We start from the raw sequence: 8,413 nt of genomic DNA on the forward strand, positions 1-8,413 counted from the left end.
GTACATTGAAAGTATATAGATGCATAAAGGAGGTAAGTATATATAGATGAAAGATATTGATAGAGGTACAGGATGAAAAATAGGGTAGTGCATTGGATATGCTTTTTCAGGAGAAAGGTAACAGACACACAGATCCAAGTACATGGAAGGTACATAGATGCACAATGGAAGTAAGTACATTAAGACCAAAGATGATTTTTATTTATGTATTTATTAATTATTTATGTATGTATAGTAACATAATTATTCTACATGTTTATACAAAGTAATACACAAAGATAGGTACATATCTATAATGAAAATAAATGCTTATACACAGAGGAATATGCTGTAAAGTTCTGTTTGGGTATGGTGGTTATGTGGGGAAGAGCCAAGGTAGAAATCAGACTAATAGTCACTCCACATTCCAGCAGCTAAGTTTAGGATTCTATTGGGAGCAAAGGGATCCAGCAATAGGTCTAAAGTTTATCAGGAGGATTAGGTCAGCTGTATGTTCATCTTACTCAAGGAGATGATTATGGTGTGCTTGAACTGATAGTGTATAGGTAGGTGGCTATGAGAGGATGATTACCACTAAACTGAAAAGATTTAAGACTTGCTACTGCCACTGTGATTTTGTAAGTCACAGTGGTACTTACATTGTTATTTTGTAAGTCACAGTGCTACTTACGCTGTGATGTTTAGTAGTAATTTATAGAAAAAGATTTTTTAAGCCGTGTGTGAATGGGGTTGGCTGTGTGAGCTTTGATTTGCTGCAGCACCATTCAAGAGCGCATCTCTGGAGTTTTGAAGTTTGGCAATATATGTTAAACTTTTTGTGATTTCAGTTTTGTTGGATTTGGGCCTCTGGTATTTGTGAAGTGTCAAAACATTTAAGGCAAGAGTCACCCCACTTTCATTGGCATGTAGGAGCTTGTATGAACAACATTCTTGAGGAATGAAGTAAGAGGGAAGCACATAGATGTAGGCATCAAAATGCAGTCTACTCAAGACACTAAACCAGAAATAAGCTCCTAATATGTATTTCTTTTCGGGCAGGTGTCAAAATAAATTAGTTGCATTAAGTAGGATTGGGGAATAGTCAAGCAAGAGGGTGGCCAGCTAAGTATGTTGGTGTTAGACTTGGCATAGTTTGGCATGTTTCTCCTGACTTTTTTTGCTTTCTGACCGTCCGGTTTTGACTCAATTTTTGCTGGCGTAACATTTCAGCACACTTTTCGCACTGCTAATCAGTGGTAAAGGGCAGGTGCTCTGTGTAAATTGTGCTATGGATTGTTGTTTCCATGATAAGATATTTGATTTACCTTTTAGTCCCTAGTAAAGTGCACTGAGTGTGCCAGGGCCTGTGAATCAAATGCTACTCGTGGGCCTGCAGCACTGATTATGCCACCCACGTAAATAGCCCTGAAAGGGTACCCCAGACCTGCCATTGCAGAGTCAGCACGCAGTTTGTAACTGCCATGTCAACTTGGCCAAGTGCACACACTTGCCAGTCTCAACCTTCCCTTTTCTTACATGTCAGGCATCCCTAAGGTAGGCCCAAGGTACCCCTGTGGGCAGGGTGCAGTGTATGTGAAAGGTAGGACATGGTGTGTGTGGCATGTCCTAATAGTGAATTACAGCCAATTTCGTTTTTCACTATTGCAAGGCTACCAGTTCCCCATAGGACAGAATAGAAGGTTTGTTTATAACATCTTATAAACGTAACTGGCCCAGGGAATTCAGTAACAAAATAAAATTTGGTATGCCTGAAATCAGAATCTAAAGATGCATCTTTTAGGGAAGGTGATTTTTACATTCTGCCTTTGAAAATACCACTTTTAGAAAGTGGGTATTTTTTTGCTCAGTCATCCCGTGTGCCTCTGTTAGAATGTGGTTTGCCTGTCTGGGTTTTGGATGACTGGGGCTGGGGAGCCGGAGGGGCTCCAGATAGTCTAGGTATTTAAGGAAAGGGTGGAATAGGCCTGGGCCACGATGGGGGAAGGGGGATTTCATTGCACCTAAAAGGGCCTGGTCTGCCTCTGACAAATTTCGTCTCCACCTCCTGCCAGGAATTCATACCAGAGAAGGCCCAACTTGTTCTGGCCGGGCACAGACACCCTCTGCCTGAAAGATCAAAGGATTTTTGGACATACATACTGGGTCCCGGACCCCTAAACTTTAGAACTCATCTGGAACAAGAATACTGCCAAGAAGAAGAGCTGGAGAAGCTGCGAAAAGGAACAACTGCTTTGTTGGGTGCTTTGCTGGGATGACCTGCAGTGGCTGTTTCTGTCTTGGGCAGTGAAAGGCCTGGACTGGACTTTCTGCAACCTAATTTGTGAGTCTCTCCAAGAGCTTGAGGTAGAGCTTGCCCCCTGATTATGAAGTCTCAGGAACCACAAAGTCTTAAAGCTCCTCTGCCTGCAGCACCGGGGGACTGTGTGCTTCGTGCTACAAACAGAGGAAAAGTAACTCGATGACGTCTATGATGCTAACGCCAACTTCGTGTCCTGAAGGCACCGCAGAGGGCACCGCCGCACTTTTGGTCTCACCGAAGACGCCTGTTTACGCCGCCACCGAGGCACCGCTTGCACCGCGACCTGTAGGCACCGCACTCCGCACTGCCTCGCCACAGGCCGAAGTTTTGGCAAAGCAGAGAGCACAGCCGCTATGCGGATCTGGTCTCACGGACGACGCCTGTTGACGCCGCCACCAAGCCACTGCTCACACCGCGACCTGTGGGCACCGCACTCTGCACCGCCTGGCTTCACGAGGACGCCTTGGCCTCCCTGATGCCGCCGCTCCACGCCAAAGTCTACGCCGCTGCTTGCACCGTGGTTCGAGGGCACCGCTCGTTAGTCACACGACGCAGCGCCCTCATCCCGCACCGCAGCCTTGGCCTACCGACGCCGGTGCCATCGACTCCCGTTCGTCAGCCGACGACAGCACTTCAGCAACGAAGATGCTGCTGCTTGCACCGTGACCTGCTATCACCGTGACCCTGGTCTCACTGAAGACGTCTTCGGATGCCGCCACCGAGCCGCAACCTGGGGGTACCACATGCCGCACCGCAGCACCCGACGCCTGCCGGCGCCAGCGCTCCTGATTCCACCAGAGAGAAGCTTGACCCACAACGCGAGTGGCTTCAAAAGCCTACACGCCCTTCATTTCTCACAGGTACTGCTTTGCGGGTCTTCGTGACACTGTAGCTGGCCCGCGACCACACGACCAGCCAGAACTGTTGGATTTTGTTGTTCATAATGCCTTGGTAGCCCGGACGGAGCGTATTTATGGAACTGTGAACTTTTAAGTATAGTAGTGTGGATTTTTATCGTTTTTGATCTTGTCTTAGTTATATAAAAATAATGGATATTTTTCTAAACTGGTGTGGTGTCCTTTCGTAGTGCGTTCACTGCATTACTGTTGGTTATGTGCAAATGCTTTACACACTGCCTCTAAGATAAGCCTGGCTGCTCGTGCCAAACTACCAAGGGTGAGGGCACTGGTTATTTTAGAAGAGTAACTCCCTTATCCTAACTAGAGTAGTGGTTTTTGCCTGGCTTTGGCCCACGTCCTAGCCTACAAAAATCCCATTTCTAACAGTTGGTTAAATTTAGGACAATAGATAAGCAGTGAACTTGCTATGTAAAGCCTAAGACCTTTAAAAATAGAAACTGCAGAGGTCACTAGCCCATATATCAAGGGCCCCTAGAAGGTGTGACTGAGTAAAAGAGATGGCAAGTGTTTTGTACTATGCCACTATGTGAGAAGTTGGCCTGATATGTGATGTCCGCTATTCTAGTGGGCAGCCTGTATCAGTCCAAACAACCCTTATGGTGATGGTTGTAAAGTCAACCTTACAGAACAGCTATCCTGGTGGTAGCATGGACAAAGCAGTCTTAGGCTAATACTTCAGAGAGCATGTGAAGCCAATTGTTTTACCAATAATAACCCCTTGAATACCAAATGAAAGGACACCACACAAGGTATATATCAAATATATATGTATTTATTACTAACACAACCCCTCTGCACTCTTTATGAGTTCAGAGTTCGAGATACCGCACAAGTGACTCAATAAGCATACTATACGTTGCACAAATACAATTCTGCCCTAGGGGTTTCACGAACCATATACTAGTAAGTGGTATAAGAACCACTTCAGGAAAAGTGAATAGGCCTAGGGCCTAGGGAATCGCTGGGACTACACTGAACAACTACAGGTTAGGAAGTAGGAGTCCCACAGGATGCGTGTGCAGTGTCTAAACACACACGCGGGTTCTCATAGACTTTCAATGGGAACGTAAAGTTTGCAAAGTAGTTGATTTCGGGCACTTCAGGATGGACTACGCAAAAACCCAGTTAAACTAGGATACTTGGATAGTTATTACCCACGGGAGCACCGGAGTACTCGAGTTACCTCACCCAGGGAAGCTGGGTGTTCTTTCGTGTCGGGTTTCGTCGTCGAATCCTATGGAGAGCTGCACAAAGATGCTGCAGGCGACCAAGAGGAGGATGTCCGGTTGGATCCAAGGGTGGATCAGAGCAGTGAAGAACCTGAAAGCAGAGGGGACAGAGTCTGGGTCACTAGCCAGTGACCAGGAAGGAACCAGGCGATGTCGAGCTGGAAACAGGTGAAGAAGTGAAGCTTGTCTCTGCAGCCACGTGGACCAGGAGGCGTCGACGACGACCAGGAGCTGGATACGGACTGCCCCACAAAGGTCTCGCTGTTGGCGGTGTCGGCTTCCGGATTGGAGTCAACAAACCTTGGCAAAGGCAACCCAAGCAGGAAGGGAAGATCGGCTTCTGTTCAGACCAGCAAGGTCTGGGGAGCTTCCCCTTCACAGGAAAGCAGGAGCAAGCCCGGAGCAACCAGGCAAGCGGTGTTGATTTACAAAGATGTCTTCAGGAGGGCCACTAGCCAACGGGCTGGTAACCGCGAAGACGCGTCGAGAAATACAGGCGCAGGCCCCTCGCGGCACTCGTGGAGTGTGGATGGCTGAGCTTCAGTGCACTTACGGCTCGGGGTTGGGGCTTCTCAAGTCCCAAAGCACAACTTCGAGGATGCCTCAGAAGCTGCACAGTTAGCAAAAAGCAGGTACTGCAGGTAGTCCGGTCCCACGTCTCTCGTGTCCGCCACGGGTCTCAGCTTTGCTGTGGATGTGGGTCGGGTCCGAGAAATCTGGAAGTCCAGAGGCTGCGTTGCTAAGTCTTCGGGCTCCGGCGGGAGCGTCGACAAAGGAAACCGGCAAGTCACTTATGGTGCCTGTTTGCACAGGGTGATCCCTCCTTGACCACAAGGGAGATTCTTCCGTCATCTAGTTGCAGTAGAATGTCGAAGGTCCAGAGTTTCATTTCAGAGTTTCAGTTCAGGATAATCTAAAGTCTCTAGACTCAGCTCCTAGCTTTATACCAATCTAAGGGGCTAGATAACCTGCTAGGTCCCTCCTATGGGTGGAACCTGGGAAGGGGGTTTGTCCAGTTTCGCACCAGAGCTGGGGCTGGAGTGCCCAAGAAACTGGTTTGAACCGGGCTATGCATGGAGCACCTTGTGTGCCCCTGGCAGTGTCTCATTTCATTCAACCCACCCTGCCCCAACACACTATAGCCTGTCTGGGGAGGTGCTAGCACCCCCCAAGGCAGGAAACCTATTGTCCAGGCCTCCCTTGCTGGAGTTTCGTCCAGCAGCAGGAGGTCAGACCCCTGTCTGTGGCAGCAGCAACCATTTTGTGATGCTGAGGCTCTGTTTAACTTTAACCGGGTAAGGCTACAACTACATGTCTTCTCCTTCTAGAAGGGTGGAATGCTACCCCCGCCGCCAGGACTGGCAGGGGAGGGGGGGGGGGGGGGGGTAGTAGTCTAAAGCGTATGACACCTTACACAACATGTTTTGATAAAGCCAAACCAAAGTTAGCATTAACCGCGAGGATTATAATGCACTTAAGAGTATATGGTATGGCTATATCATAGAACAGCTATAAGGACGTGGTTCCGAAAGCTGCAGACAGGCTCAGCTCATGCTAGAGCACCATCTCACATAAAACCAAGCACTCTGCCTTCAGGATTGTCAAGGCCTGCCATAGGATTGATTTATAGGTATATATGTGTCTATATGTAATGGTAGTATAGGGATACTATACCTAAGCAAGGGGTGATTTCACAACCTTGCCCCAGCGGAGTGATCAGCCAGTTGTGTCAATTTGGATGGCCAGCCAGGATTGGCATAATACATGCTGCAGCCCCTGGTAGGCCTTGGATGCACCTATGCCCTGGGTACCTATGGTACCCTATACAGGGGCTCACAAAGGTGACCCAATACCCAATTAGGTATGTACCCAAAGTACATGGTATGAATTTAGAGAGAGAACAGATGGGCTGTGGGTCTGATTAGCAGGCCCACAGCCACACTAAAGTCGAGAAACCAGTGTATCAGAGCAAAAAGTGGGGGTGGCCATAGGAAGCAGACCCGCCTCTCCTACACACTACACTGGGAAAACTATGTTTATAGAGATTTTTGTACACTCAAAAATCTTGATGAAGAGAATTTTCTCTTGAAGCACATAAAATAATTGTACGGAAGAGGCCGTCATCCTCAGAGTCTTCATCATCTAAAAGATGTGAAGGCAACATAGAATGCACTCGACTTGGTGATGTTAAAAATGAAGTTAAAATCTTATGCTTTATCTTTTGGTGAAAATGGATTTTTCCATCCTTCTTTACTGTCAGATCTGGATGATCATTTGCGGGATAGCCCTCGTCAACGATGAGCCGTCGGGGATGACAATAGGGTTGCCGTAGACGATAAGGTCATAGATGTTGTGTTCGCCACCGACGAGAGGTCTGCTGTCAACAAGGTTTTCCATTGACGAGGGGTTCGTTCTCAACAAGAGATTTGCTGTCGACAAGAGGTTCTGCCCTGACAGATGGTTTTTTGACTATGTTTTAGAAAACAGAGTAATCTGTACCGTAGACAATAATGAAACTTTACTTGTCAACAATGAAGTCACTGAAGAGGAGATTGCCGCCGATGCTACTGTGACAGTAGCGGTGGTGCCGGTTTAACTTTCAAAAAGTGCTTCCACATCCTCCGCAAGTTACTATGCCACATGCCATATTCCTCTCTTGTTGGCATGCCCTTCTCAGAATTCCCTGTGGCAGGGGAGACAGACACTATCTTCTAGGTGCATTTAAGGAACTGCAAACGTCCACAGCGCAGGACATCATTCCAATGTTGCTGGCACACCTGAAGGAAGCCAGGACTACCCTTCTAAGCATTCCCCGCAAACTCATGCATCGCGGGCTGCACGCTGGGCAAGCGGTGCACGCCCAGGCCTGTGCGTTGGCCAGGCCATGAGCAGGCCCGTCTGCAGCCAGTCAAGGGCGGGCTGGGCCACTACCCTTATATTTGCTTTGTGAGTCATGAAGTGCATGTTTAAACTTATATATTATCCGCCAAAGGTCTAAAACAATCGGTAAAAAGAAAATTACTGAGAAAGCCACCTCTAAAGATAGCGTTACTCCTATCTTGAACTCAATCACACATTTTTTCTCAGGGGCCATGAGCTTGATGAACAAGGAGACTGTAAACGTAGAGGAAAGACTGGAGGGAACCCAGCAGGTGGTTACAGATGCTATCACTTTAGAGGAAGAGTCTAGAGTAGCCCAATCTAACCCTGAAATAGCAAATTTGCAGCCGTAAACTAAATCTAATCCATGTGTTTTACATGCTCCCCTCTCTCCAATTGAAGAACACGTGTTACTTACCTGTAACCAGGTGGTTCTCAGTATTGGTGTCTTTCATAGATTCACATGCTTGAATATTCCCCGACGTCGAAGTGGGAGTCCCACGGTAAATAAAATAGCAATAAAATACTAATAACATATGTATGTAAAAACATAACACATAAAATACATACTAGAAAAGGTAGTAAATATCCAGCCATAATTTCTACATAGGAATACATGGTAGAGAGAAAAAACACTTGTAACATATTCCTGTCATTATGTTAGTCCAAACTGCAGCCAATCAGGTGCCAGCACCCCTCCAGAACCTTCTCCTCAGACCTCAGTCCCTCAGATTTGCGTAGCACAAAAGTGACAAAAGAGTCTAAGAGGAGAAGGGAGCCTCTGAGGGGAGGTGGGCGGGTCGCATGTGAATCTATGAAAGACACCAATACTGGAGAACCACCTGTTTACAGGTAAGTAACACTTGCTCTTCTCCAGTATTAGGGTGTCTTTGATAGATTCACATGCTTGAATAGAATAGTGAGCAGTAGTAGCCGCTAAGGCTCGAATAGCCAGGCAAAAGCATGGAAGAAGACTCAATGAGACAATAATATAGTCATACAAGTAATAACAGAAATAATATAAAACCATAATGGAGGAGGGAAGACAGAGGCTCACCTTAGTTAAAAAGATTGCGAAGCACTGC

General features: G+C 47.1%; 1 pseudogene; it reads left to right on the plus strand.

The window, feature by feature from the left end:
- LOC147710414 (uncharacterized) overlaps positions 1-7,681 on the plus strand; it is a 28,005-nt pseudogene extending 20,324 nt beyond the window's left edge.
- The last annotated feature ends 732 nt before the right edge of the window (positions 7,682-8,413 follow it).

This window comes from Lissotriton vulgaris, chromosome 5 (assembly GCF_964263255.1).
Source record: "Lissotriton vulgaris chromosome 5, aLisVul1.2, whole genome shotgun sequence".
In the NCBI taxonomy this organism is placed as follows: Eukaryota; Metazoa; Chordata; class Amphibia; order Caudata; family Salamandridae; genus Lissotriton; species Lissotriton vulgaris.